At 36.5% G+C, this 14,665-nt stretch overlaps 1 protein-coding gene across 1 annotated transcript in view; it reads right to left on the bottom strand.

Annotated features, from left to right (window-relative positions):
• The window catches only part of TANK (TRAF family member associated NFKB activator), a 96,812-nt gene extending 84,876 nt beyond the window's left edge, over positions 1-11,936 (bottom strand). Inside the window, exon 1 of the mRNA XM_065931638.1 lies at positions 11,827-11,936. The gene's annotated coding sequence lies outside the window, so the exon portion shown is untranslated. The remainder of the gene's footprint in view (positions 1-11,826) is intronic.
• Positions 11,937-14,665: the final 2,729 nt, after the last annotated feature.

Below are 14,665 nucleotides of genomic sequence, written 5' to 3'. Positions count from 1 at the left end.
ACACAATGTGGTATTATAACATTACAATGGGGTAATAGGGTACTCAAAAAACTTTGGAGAGAGGGGGTGAGGGAAAGTTTTCTCACTCTCAAGTATGGAAACAATTCAATAAAAATCCAGAGAAGAGACTTCTCTGGTGGTCCAGTAGCTAAGATTCCCCACTTCCAATGAAAGAGGCCCAGGTTCAATTCTTGGTCAGGGAACTAGATCCCACATTCCACAACTAAGATCCCACATGCTGCAGCTAAGACAGTGCAGCTAAAAGAAAAAACGAATTCAGAAAAAAGAAACTCCTTTCAAAGGAAGAAAAAGAAAAATAGACTTATCTTCAACATTAAACTTCAGAAGCCGAATAGAATAACGTATACAGTAGCCTGAAATAGATTTGACTTACAAAGTTTATACCCACACAAATTATCATTTGCATAGGAAAGGAAAACTAAGACATTCTTAGATACCTCATAGTTCAGAAATATATCACCTCTGTACCGAAATAATTGAACATATACTTTAGTAAGTCAGGAAGGAAGTCAAAGTACAAGAACTATAAGAAAGATGAAATTCTGATATAAAAGAAATACCTATAAATATTTGAAATAATTTAAATATTGGATGAGGCAAAAATATAATGAGAATATTAAAAGTGATCTTTAAGACATACAGTCTAAGTATAAATAAATAATTTAGTAATAATGTGTTCTGAACTTCCTGATTATAGCAATAAGATCTCAAGTGGTTGGAAAAGAGGTGGTAGGAAGGAGAAAGTTCTAATTTCCTCATTTTCTTATTTTCTATTTGTGAAAACAAGGAAATGATAGGTTCTCATTCTAACAATGACATTGTAATTGAACATATACTATTTTATGTTTTTTTTTTTAAAAAACATGAAGGTAAATAATTACAAATAGAATAAAAAATTATTTGTTTATTTTTTCATGTTTGTTTATTTATTTTTTTTGCCACCTCTCATGGCTCATGAGTTCTTAGTTCCTTACCAGGAATTGAACCCAGACCCTCAGCAGTGAAAGCACAGAATCCTAACCACTGTCACCCCAGGTAATTCCTTATTTTTTCATGTTCCTCAATAGAGGAACAAAGAAAGGAAAACATTGCTCAGACAACAAAGATGTAAAACTCTCATTCCAGTGGTTTATCAATCATCCATTAAGGAACTCTTGTGAGCATTCCTCTACAACATTAAAAAAAATTTTTTTTGGCTGCACCACATGGCATGTGGGATCTTATTTCCCCAACCAGGGATCAGACCCATGCCCCCTGCAGTCAAAGCTCAGAGTCTTAATCACTGGACTGGCAGGAAAGTCTGAGTTTTTTTTGTTTTTTTTTTTTTGCAAGCATACACTGTGTGCTTGGGCTTCTCTTGTGGCCCAGCTGGTAGAGAATCCGCCTGCAATGCGGGAGACCTGGGTTCGATCCCTGGGTTGGGAAGATCTCCTGGAGAAGGGAACGGGCTGCCCGCTCCAGTATTCTGGCCTGGAGAATTCCGTAGACTGTATAGTCCATGGAGTCGCAAAGAGTCAGACACAACTGGGTGACTTTCACTTTCACTCTGTCCTCATTGTCATCCTCTGTCCTCACCACCACATTGTTTCTGTTGACACTCTTTGTTCAGACCATCATCAAATTCATATTTACCAGGTTTTTCTTCTAACTTTCCCCCTAACTTTCTCTTTTGGAAAATTCTAATTTTTTTTCTTTTTTAAAAAATTTCTTTTTTAAATTTTTAATTGGAGGATAATTGCTTTACAATATTGTGTTAGTTTCTGCAACATATCAACATGAATCAGCCGTCGGTATACATATGTTCCTCCCTCGCACCTCCCACCCCATCCCACCCCTCTAGGTTGTCACGGAGCACTCAGTTTGAGTTCCCTGAGTCTGACAACAAATTCTCACTGGCTATCTATTTTACATATGGTGATGTTTCAATGTGACTCTTTCAATTCATCCCTCTCTCTCCTTCCCTGAGTGTGTCCACAAGTCTGTCCTCTATGTCTGTGTCACCATTGCTGCTCTGCAAATAGGTTCATTAGTATCATCTTTCTAGACTTCATATGTATATGTTAATAAATTTGTTTTTCTCTTTCTTTAGTCTGTGAAGTAAGATTCAGACTTACTTCACTCTGTATGATAGGCTCTAGATTCATCCACCTCTTTAGAACAGACTCAAATGCAATCATTTTTAATGGCTGAGTAAGGAAAGTTATGACTAACCTAGATAGCATATTAAAAAGCAGAGACATTATTTTGCCAAAAAAAGTCCGTCTAGTCAAGGCTATGGTTTTTCCAGTGGTCATGTATGGATGTGAGAGTTGGACTGTGAAGAAAGCTGAGTGCTGAAGAATGGATGCTTTTGAACTGTGGTGTTGGAGAAGACTCTTGAGAGTCCCTCGGACTGCAAGGAGATCCACCCAGTCCATCCTAAAGGAGATCAGTCCTGGGTGTTCATTGGAAGGACTGATACTGAAGCTGAAACTCCAATACTTTGGCCACTTCATGTGAAGAGTTGACTCATTGTAAAAGACCCTGATGCTGGGAGGGGCTGGGGGCAGGAGGAAAAGGGAACGACAGAAGATGAGATGGTTGGATGGCAATCACCGACTCGATGGACATGAGGTTGGGTAAACTCCGGGAGTTGGTGATAGACAGGGAGGCCTGGCGCTCTGCGATTCCTGGGGTCACAGAGAGTCAGACATGACTGAGTGACTGAACTGAACTGAATATTCACATATATGCAGTGGAATATTATGTATGTAACTTCTTTATCCATTCATCTTTTGATGGACATTTAGGTTGTTTTCATGTCCTAGCTATTGTAAAAAAAAAAAAAAAAGTGCTGCAATGAACATTGGAGTATATGTATTTTTTTCCATTATGGCTTCTTCAGGGTATATGTCCAGTAATGGTATTGTTGGGTTATATGGTAGTTTACTCCTAGTTTTTTAAGGATTCTCCGTACTGTCAAATTTGATTATGCTCCTTTAGCACCTAAGGTCACTTCCTATTAACCTTAGGATAAAATTCAAACTCTAAACATAGTATGAGGTTTCTTCTTACTTCGCTATAGACTCATATCCTGCCTCCTCTTCTGGCTTTTTTCAATACCTCAAATGTTCCCTGTTTTGTTCTTTTCAGACAGAATAGTTCTGTCCTGTTTGCTAGTGTGTTTTCTTCACCACAGAACATGTTTCCTTCACATTTTGCTGGTCTGTTAAGGCCTCAGCTGAATGGTCTGAGTTAAAGCAAGGGCCCCACTTCACTTCTCTTCCAGGTTAGAACTATGGGCTCATATTTCACCCTATCCATTTCCCTTTATGATATGCACCACACTTTAAATTCTAAGACATATATTTAGATGTTTTTGAAGTTAGAATGGCTATTACAACTGATATTAAAGAAACTTGCAATACCATTCTGAGGCCTAAATGGCCATTGCCCTTACAAAGGCAAACTCAAGCTGATATAGGTTAATGCAAACAGACTGTAAATGAGAGTTCTCATTAAAATTGCCTCATTCGTATGTTGGTATTGCCATTCACTAACCACATGACTTTACCAACCCTGAGCTTCAGTTTCTACTCCTGTCAAGTATAAATGATAATATTACTGGCCTCAAATGTTGTGTCTATATGTGTGTGTGTACAGTGAGATAATATATGAAGAGGACCTGAATTATAGGAGGAACTCAGTAAATATTAGCTAATACAGTTGATAGTTGAACAACCAGAAGGTTGGGACACCAACCCCCCTAAGGAGCTGAAAATACACATATAACTTTATAGTCAGCCCTCCGTATCCATGGTTCTGTAACTGCAGAGTCAACCAACTACAAATCATGTAGGACTGTGGTGGTGGTAGTTGGTGGTTTAGTCACTGAGTTGTGTCCGACTCTTGTGACCCCATGGACTGTAGTCTGCCAAGTTCCTCTGTCCATGGGACTTCCCAGGTGAGAATCCTGGAGTGGGTTGCCATTTCCATCTCCAGGGGATTTTCCTGACCCAGGGACTGAACCCAGATCTCCTGCATTGCAGGCAGTCTCCTGTTTTGCAGGTAGATTTTTTACCCACTGAGCCACCAGAGAAGCAGTACTGTAGTACACGTTTGTAAAAAAAAATCCATGTATTAGTGGCCCACCAGTTCAAACCCATGTTGAACAGATAATATCTGTAACTTAAGTAGCTGGCTCTACATGCAGTTGATTTTTAATTTAAGTAAGTAGTCAGAATTATCATTTAAAAAGTCTTTGAAAGTTTACCTTAAGGAAATGTAGAGATTGTACTTAGTAGAAAAATATCTTACTTTAAATCAATTGTCTCACATATGCCCAAAGAGTTAAAGGAAACCATGGGCAAACAACCAAAGGAAGTCAGAAAATGGTATATAAACAAAATGAGATTATCAGTAACAGGATAAAAAATTGTAAAAAGAAACCAAATAGAAATTTTGGAGCTGAACAATGCAATAAGTGAAATGGAAAATTCACTAGTGGAGTTTGACGACAGATTTGAGCAGGCAGAATAAGTTTGTAAATGTGATGGTAAGATAATTGAAGCTATCCAGATAGATAGTTCTGTCCTTAAAGGGACAGAAAAAAAAAAAAGAAAGAATAAAAAAAAGTGCATACAGTCTAAGAGACCTATGAAACATCATCTTGCAAACCAAAATATACATTATGGAAGTTCTGAAGGAGAGGTGAGAGTAAAGGAGCAGAAAATAAATTTAAAGAAATAATGGCTGAAAACTTCCTGATATGTTGAAAGACTTAATCTGCACATTCAAGCAGTTCAATGAACTCAAGTAGGCCAAACTCATAGATTCACCCTGAGATACATTATAATCAAAGTGTTGAATGTCAAAGACAATAATGAGAGAATCTTGAAAGCAGCAAGAGAAGCAACTCTATATACAAGGGATCCTCTGTAAGATTAACAGCCAATTTCACTTTGGAATCATGGAGGCCAGAAGGCGGTGGGATGACATACGTAAAATGCTGGGGGAAAAAAATAGGTGTCAATAAGAAATTCTGTATCTGGCAAAACCATTTTTCAAAAATGAAAGAGAAATTATGACATTCTGAGATACAAAAAAAAAAAAAAAAACTGAGAAAGTTTGTTGCTAACAGATTTACCCATAAAGGAATTATAGAGGGTCCTTCAGATAAAATGGAGAAGGAAATGGCAACCACTCCAGTAATCTTGCCTGGAGAATTCCATGGACAGAGGAACCTGGCTGGCTACAGTCCATGGGGTTGCAGAGTCAGGCATGACTGAGCAACTGTGACTCAGATAAAAGGGTCATTAGACAATAATTCAGAGCAACACAAAGAAATACACTTTGGTTAAGGCAACTCTCTAGGTAGCTAGAAAGACTGTCATGATTTTGTTTTTGGTGTGTAACTTTTAATTTCCTACATATTTAAAAGAAAATGCTTAAAAATAATTTATCAATCTATGTTAATAGGCACACAATGTATAAAGATGAAATTTGTGATTACAAGAATGTAGAAGAGGGAAATAAACTGTTTAGGAGTAGAACTTTATATATTATTAAGGCTAAGCTGGTATTAACTCAAATTAGATTGTTATGAATATTTCAAATTATAATCCCCATGATAACCACTATGACAATATCTGAAAAATTACATAAAAGAAAATGAGAAGGGAATAATATGGTACACAGAAAAGAAACACAAAAGAAGGCAGTAGTGGAGGAAGTGAAGACTAGAAAAATGGTATAAGGTATATAAAAATCAAATGATAAAAATGCAGAAGTAAACCCTTACTTATCAGTAATTCCTTAACTGTTAATAGATTAACCTCTCAATCAAAAGGCAGAGTTTTGTGGAGTGGATAATATAACAAGGTCAAGCAATATACTGTCTATAATAGACTTGCTTTAGATCCATAGACACAAGTATGTTGAAAATAAAATAACAGAAAAAAATTTTTCATACAAATAGTGGAAGAGAGATGGGGTGACTAAATTGATATCAAACAAAATAGATTAAGTTAAAAACTGTTACTAGAGACAAAAGAGAGACCTTATGTATGACAAAAATGTCATTTATCAAGAAGACAACAATTACACACATATACACATCAAACAATAGAGCCCCCCCCCCCCAAGTATATGATGCAAATAATGATAGAACTTAAGGGAGAAATAGAGAGTACTACACTAACAGTTGGAGACTTCACTACATCATTTTTAATAATGGATAGAAAAGCAGAAGACCAAAAGGATATAGTAGACTTGAAAAATAGCATAAATAATATATCTAACAGATATATATATAGAATATTCTACCCAGCAGCAGCAAAGTACACATTTTTCTGAAGTGGATATAGAACCTTCTCCCAGACAGATCAAATGTTAGGCCACAAAAAATCTCAATATATTTAAAAAGATTGAAATCATGCAAAGTATATTCTCCAACCAAATGAAATGAAGCTGGAAATCAATAACAGAAGGAAAAATGAAAAATCCACAAATATGGAAGTGTACCAAAACATTTTTAAATAACCAATAAGTTAAAAAAGGAAATAATGTTAAAATCATGAGTTAACAAAGGAAATTAGACTTAGACATAGGTGAAAAAAATTAAATCATACCAAAACTTATAGGATGCAGTGAAAGCAGTGCTCAGAGGGAAATTAATAGAAGTAGATGTCTACACTAAAACAGGAGAGATCTTAAATCAATAACCTAACTTTACAGCTCAAGGAAGTAGAGAAAAAGAGCAAACTAAATCCAAAGACAGAAGAAGGAAGGAAATAATAAAGATTGGAGCAGAGATGAATGAAATAAAGAATAGAAAAACAATATCAATGAAGTTAAAGTCAGTTCTTTGAAAAGATCAAAAAAAAAAAAAAGAAACTTTAGCTAGACTTAAGAAAAGGGTAGAAAATAACAAGTAACTAAAATCAGAAATGAAATGGGGACATTACCATACCAAATAGAAAAAAAAAAAAGAAAAATAGAAAAAAAAAAAAAGAATTATTTGTAAAGAATAGTGTGAATAACCACACACCAAAATATTAGATAATCTAGATGAAATGTATAAATTCCTAGAAACACAAAATACCAAAACTGAATCTAGAAAAAAAAAAACTGATTTATATTAAATACATTGACTCAGTAACCAAAAACCTCCCAACAAAGCAGCTCAGGACCAAATGGCTTCACCAGTGAATTCTACTGAACACTTAGAAAAGAATGAATACCAGTCCTTCCCAAACTCTTAAGAAAATAGAGGAGAGAATACTTCCCAACTCATTCTATGAGGCCAGCATTACTGAGATACCAAAGCCAGACAAAGATACTACAAGAAATGAAAACTAAAAACAAGTGTTCTTCATGGATGCTGCTGCTGCTGCTGCTAAGTCGATTCAGTCATGTCTGACTCTGTGCGACCCCATAGACGGCAGTCCACCAGGCTCCCCCCGTCCCTGGGATTCTCCAGGCAAGAAAACTGGAGTGGGTTCTTTATGGATGAAGATGCAACAATTCTCCACAAAATACTTGCACACTGAATTTAGTAGCATATTAAGTGGATTATACATCATGATCAAGTGTGATTTATCCCTGGAATGAAAGAGAGGTTAAACATAAAAAACATTCAAATGCACAATTACACTGTGAGGCATATACTTAAAAGAATTGAAATTAGGTACTCAAACAATGCAAATGCACAGTCATAGCAGCATTGTTTACAACAGCCAAAAAGGGAAAACAGTTCAGCTACCCTGTCCATCAATAGATGAATGGATTAATAAATTGTGTATAATACACATTACATAGATGTATCTTGAAAACTTTATGCCAGGTGAAAAAAGTCAGACAGAAAAAGTCACATATATGATTTCACTTACATGAAATATGCAGAATAGCTATATTCTCGTATAGACAGAATACAGACTGGTCGTCCCCAGGGACTGAAGAGAGCAGGAAAGCAGAGCAACTGTTTAGTGGGTACAGGGTTTCCTTTTGGGGTAATAAAAATGCTTTGAAACTAGATAGATGTGGTGGTTGCGCAAGATTGTGAGTGGACAAATACCACTGAATTGTTCACTTTACAATGTTTAATTTTGCTCTGTGAATTTTACCTCAATTTTTTAAAAGGAAAAAATAAGGATATTTAAATAAACTATAAACTGAGTTAATAAGAATGTACCAATATTGTTCCTCAATTGTCACAAATGTACCATACATTAATATGTTAATAATAGGGGAAACTATGTGTCTTGGGGACCAGGGGGAAGGATGGGGAAGAGGCAGGGTTGTACACAGAACTCTCTGTAGGGTTTGTTCACTTTTTCTCTAAATCTAAAACTGTTCTAAAAAAAATCTATTAGATAAAGAAAGAAGCCCTTTGTTTTCCTAAATAACTCTGGGATCAGAGAGGAAATAAAATGGCAGTTAAAAAACAAAATAATAAGGTGAAATTGACATAGCAAATGTGTTTAAGAATCATTAAAATGGTATTCAGAAAATTCCTAGCCTTAAATACTTTGATTCCAAAATAAGAAAGAATACAAGTAAATGAACTAAGCATCCGACTCTAAAACTGAGGAAAAGAAAAGTAAAATAGTCTAAAAAGAGGGAAGGGCAGTAAGAAAATAGAATAAAGATAAAGGCAAAAATTAATTATTTAAAAAACAGCTAACCATAAAAGTGGTACATCCAAGAGATTCACACTTTGACATGTCACATCAGGGAAAAGAGAGAGAAAACATAAATGGACAAAGTTAGTAATGAAAATGGGTATCCATATGGTTATGAAGATGATTAGAAATACAGTACTTTGCATAATAATACATTTGAAAACTTTAATAAAACTTTACTTATACATAAAAAACCTAAACTGTGTGAAAAATAAGCATGAAACTTGAATAGATCAGTAACAATAGAAAACATTGAAAAGCTTTTAAAGAATTACTTCCAAAAATGTGTGCCAAGGACAAACGTGCTAAGATTTTCTCTTTAAACATCTCAAGGAGCCGCTAAGTCCCATGAAACTTTTTTAGAACATGGAAATGTTTGGTAGTTTTATCAGAAAATAAAAATGCAGATTAACTTCACTTATAAATAGGAATGCAAAAACTCTCAATAAATTATAGGCATTTCTTTTTCAGTATGTATTTTGTTAATATAAACTGGTGTAAGGTAAATCAATTTGGACACACATTTTGCACACCACTGTTGGCTGAACTGTGGCCTGCAGATAGCACTGCTAAAATAGGGAGAAAGCTTTTTGCACAATGTGTAGGAGCAGCTGCTTTGGTTGAGTAATGGTTGCTCTGCCTTGATAGGGTTCCTTGGCTATGCCACATTGTTTTCATTCTTTTCTGTTAATTTGAGTTGTGAACTGAATTGTGAAGCCAAAATAATAGAGGAGAGGCGTAAAGCATGTGGACTGAAGAGAAAATGAGGAAATGTGTAGGTTTGTTTTGTTTTTTTTTTTTATTAGCCAATTTATTATCTAGAATGATAACAAAATACACTATATAATTATAAACCTACTTTTATTACTGTGGGAAGATTTTTATAACATGTACTTTTAAAAAATGCAGTTACTGTATCATATAACTATAGGACCCATATAGTTTAAAAGTAGAAACACTGTATGGTTGTCTCTAATGATATAAAAAAATACAATGAATATAGTTTAACATGAAGTCTTGATTCACTTTTAGCAAATTAGGGTTAGGAGTATATTTGGTAGTTATTTGGTTTTTATGATTAAGGTGTTTATCTCAAACCAATAGCCAACGTCATTCTTAATGTTAACCACTAGGGAAATTCCCACTGAGATCAGAACATGATGAGGTTGGCTGCTATCTCCTGTTATTAAACACTGTTCTAGAAGTTCTGGCCAATGTTACCATCAGAAGAAAAAAAGAAGACAGTGTTATGTTTTTCCTATCTGGGCATTGCATGTGAATTACCTAAATAATTTAGAATAAGTAAAATAATGCAATGACTGGATGCAAGATAAAATTACTATATCAAGGACTTTGCTAAATGTCAGCAGTATTTAGTTAGAAAATACAATGGAAAGAATGTCCTTATCAAGACTGCATTCCTATTACCCTCATGAAGAAGATAAAATACATTGGAATACATTTTATAATAAACAACCTGTTTCCTGAGGACTTAACACATGGAAAGAAAAAATGTTTACAGACAGGAAATTTCTTTCCCATTAAGAATGATTGTTTTCTTCAAATTAGTGCATAAGTTTCATGAAATTCCAACCAACACTTTTGGGGAGAAATTTTAGAGATTTCTTTGAATCTTCCAATTGGCCATCTCTTTCACTGTTACAGGTGTTTAAGAGAAATAATTGGACATTGCTTTAGTTGACTGCTAGCAGGAACTTCAGTCAGGTTAGACTTGGAATACAGTCCCAGGTCCTCATCCTGCATGGGGGCAGATAAATGTGAGCACCTGTGCCTAGGTGGAAGAGAGCCCTGGAGGGAGTGAGGAGATGGGGTGGGCAAGTAAGGACAAGGAAGACCTAGGAATGAATTACAAGTTTCTGTAAATGACTTGGCTTTCCTGTGACCTTGGCCCAGTATTGATTGCCCTTCCCCCGAAACCCCATCTTTTTGCAGTTTGGATAAGATATCTCAAAATATTTTTCAATATTGTAAGAAGGCAGGGCAGTGGTAACAGAGAGCCAGAAAAAAAGAAGTGATGTGGATTTATGGTTAAGCCCTGACTCTGCCCTGGCTCTGCTAGTTACTCGAAGGCAATGGCAACCCACTCCAGTACTCTTGTCTGGAAAATCCCATGGATGGGGGAGCCTGGTAGGCTGCAGTCCATGGGGTCGTTAGAATTCGGACATGGCTGAGTGACTTCACTTTCACTTTTCATTTTCATGCATTGGAGAAGGAAATGGCAACCCACTCCTGTGTTCTTGCCTGGAGAATCCCAGGGACAGGGGATCCCGGTGGGCTTCTGTCTATGGGGTCACACAGAGTCGGACACAACTGAAGCGACTTAGCAGCAGCAGCTTCTAGTTACTATTTGGAAGGTCCTGTGATCATTTTCCCTCTGGCAGACACAATAAATGGCAGGTGTTTATATAACAGTAGTGATGATCCTTGTAGTTTCACCTTTTTGGAACAATCAACTTATTCTTAAGAATACACTACACAATCTTTAATATTCACTTCTTGTGAAAATAAAGGCCAACTGATAATAAAATAAGACTGGATTGCTATTATAGTGTAAATTTAAATGTTTGAAGATAGGTAATGCAAAGTTTTCTATTAATATAAAGAAAATACTGTAAAGAAATATTTATAAACATATTTCTTAGAAGATGAAAATGAACACACTGAATCAGGTCAGAATTGATCTTTAAAAATTTAACCAAAAAAGTATGAATATATATATAATATTTACTTTTCAACCTAATAAGCTATATACAACTTAACTTATGCCAAATAGACACCTTTTAAGTTTTACGTTATAGAAACCACTCACTGGAGAAGACTGTATTCCAGCCATAAACTTTAAAAAAGCATTTCAAATAGAGACATAAATTTTATCTTAAAAGTTGGGACAGTAGCAAAAGGATCACAGTTTTTAAAAATTTCTCATAATCTTGGCCAGGGACCATACTTTTTAAAAGGCTGAATTTCCAACTATGGCAGTGAACAAAAGACGTTATTGAATCACATCATAAATTACTCACTTAACAGAATCAATTGTAGAGCAAATCTGCAACACAGCAGTTTAAGATATCCAGGCTACCTTGTTAGTTTGTGAATTGGTAGGAACTACTAAAGTTCTGATTACCTCTTCTGCAGGTTACAAGATTTCCTTCGTAGACTACTGCTCTTTAAAGAAGTAGACAGAGTCTGGAAGTTTTATCTGCAGGCTCTCAGAGTGCCGCTTAAACTGTCCTGATATCTCCCTTGTGTTAAACTGGGAACTTCCACTGAGAAATCCCCCAACTTGAAGACTTCCTTTTTTGTAACTATCAACAGCCAATCGTGGCAAGATATTGAAATGAAGCAAAGGCTACCAGAAATGTCTGTAAACCACCGTGACTGTAACTTTGACTTCCTTTTGAAGCAAAGATACTTTACTTGAAGAGCTAGGACATTTTAACAGAAATCCAGAAATTGTAAATCCCAAAATACATTTGGATTAAGCACATTTTCATGTCAGAAAATTTTAAAGAAAGCTTATTTGATAAATGGCTTTTTAAGGTTTTAGGAAGTCACTTTTGGACCTAAGCAGTATAATTATAAACAGCAGGTAAAGGCAAGAATTTAGTATAGCTGTCTTTGCTTCATGGCCTACAGAGGTCACTAGGATGAAGCCTCATAATAATAAAGTTTATGCTGGAATCCAGAGTCTGACCACAATTTTCTGCTTTCTTAAAGAGTTTTCCTCCCAGGGAATTAAGATTCGCTCTTCTATGGATAAGTGTATGTGCCAGAACACTGGGGAAGTGCTTTACAAACACATAGATTCTTCTCATGCTACTTGGAGAAAAACATCAAGTTCTACATGCAAATAGAAGGCAGCATATGCACCCCAGATATTTTTCTTTGTTGTAAAATTTCAAAGCTGGTGTCCTTAGACACCATCTGTTCCATTTCCTTTTTATTACAGATGAGGGAACAGGAGAGGGCAAATGCTCAAAGTCACCAAGAAGGTTAGAGGTAAATTAAAATCAAATTAAAATCTGTTTTTTGAATCTGAGTGTATTTTTCTCAGCGTAGCAGGTTATTAAACAGGAAAAGGACTGTGACAATGGAGCCCTCTCCTCTTTCAACTCCTGCATTTTGTGGATGAGAACTCTGAGATCTTACTCAAAGTTTCCCAGTCAGTAAAAGACTAGAATTTAGAACTTCAGATTCTCAGTCTAGTTTCTTTTCCACCTTAAAACACCACCCTCTCTTAAGTATCAATTAAGCCTGAGATATTTCTACTCCTGAAGAAATTATTGTATAAAAAGGAATTAATTCTGAATTAATCTAAAATGATGAACAAGATTATGATTAAAAACATTCCATTTACTTATCTAACATATAAGGAAGTATTAATACCTCTAGCACCTTACATTGTCTAATTAGCTTACTGATATAAACCTCAAACTCTCTTGTGTGTAATGGGAAAACAAAGCCTATCTAATACTGTAAATATAGCCAATAAAAAAGTGAACTAGCCATTGTTGAAAGGAAAACTTTTCTCTCAAGAATTTACTTTTTTGAGTTGGATATTAAAAACATAAGTTTTGTTTGTTTTTAAATCACTGTTGATGCTTTAACTGGGAAATGCCCCAATAATCCCTCCATTCTAGGCCCCTTCCCTCTTCCTTTTTTTTTTCACTTTGGTATATGAGCTTGGTTTGAGCCCAAGTCACAGCAGAACCAGCTAATCCTGGGTAATCGGTCTCAGCTTGATGGAGCACTGTTTGCAAGAAGGCCCTGAGGCCAAGACAAGGAAGACAAAGAGACTCTTTTGGAGGAAATTTTGGCTGTGTGTGTGGAATGTAGAACCTATGCTGGTTCTGGCTCTAGGCAAAACATGTGAGGCAGATGGAAGTTTTTGTTGTCTCTAGTGGTTCCTTTTCCTATTCCCGCCCCCTCCTGTTTTCCTCTCACTGACTGGAGTGGACAGAAATACAGTGATTTCTTTAGGGGAGGAAGCAGCAGATTGGTCTGGAGAGCCAAGAGAGCCAAGCTGGTATTGACAAGGGTTAGAGTATTGTGGTTAGGACTGGAGGGGACTCAGCGGGTGGGGAGCTCCAAGCCCAAATTAGGGGTTGGGAGTCACAAGTGAGGTTCCCATTCAGGCAGAGGTGAACAACCAACAGTTTGCTAATCAAAGAATGAAGAGATTGCCACCACAGAACAACAAGGTTCTCTAGGCAGGTCTGGGTGAAAGGCCTCCTGAAGAAGAGTTCCTGGAAAGCAGAGTCTACCCTGGAGGAGGTGGAAGGCACAAAAGCTGGTGTTCCTCATTGCTGACCGGGATTTAGAGATAGGCTTCTTCCTTCAGGAGGGGGACCCAGCTGCATGCAACTCTGGCCAAGGAGATAGGCAGCCAGGCTGCACGGGTAGGTGTTTAATTGGGAAACGTGATGACAAAGACACCTGCAGTACAAATCCATGTTCCAGGCATGGTATTTGTGGGAGAAGCAGAATTTTCTAGCCTCTACTTGTTGGTGGGCTGATGCTCTGGGATTTCATTGGCCAATGGCCACAACAAGGCTGGCATTTGGGGGGATGATGGATACTCTTTTTTCACTACCACCTCAATCTCTATAAATGGCACTAGGAGGAATGGTTGGTATGGATAATTTGCAACATAAATTTCTGTCAAGGTATTGCTCCAGGAGGGATATGTACATTTTCTGTCATAGAGACTTATAGAATCAAAGTGCCATTAGAGTGAACAGGGGAAGGAGATTTGGTGGAAGTAGGGAGGAAGTAGTCATCCTAACTCAATAAACATATATATTAAGTGTTGGGTTCTATTCATTAAAATGCTTTTTCTTGCCTTTGAGGGGCTCATGATCTTAAGGGACAGACAGACAGCAAACAACATTTTCCTCCGCCCATTGCCAAAGATGAGAGCAGAGATACATACAAGGTGCTGTGTGGGCAGAGAGGCAGTTCTC

Source organism: Muntiacus reevesi, chromosome 3 (assembly GCF_963930625.1).
Source record: "Muntiacus reevesi chromosome 3, mMunRee1.1, whole genome shotgun sequence".
NCBI lineage: Eukaryota > Metazoa > Chordata > Mammalia > Artiodactyla > Cervidae > Muntiacus > Muntiacus reevesi.
This window is presented reverse-complemented; position numbering and strand designations above follow the sequence as displayed.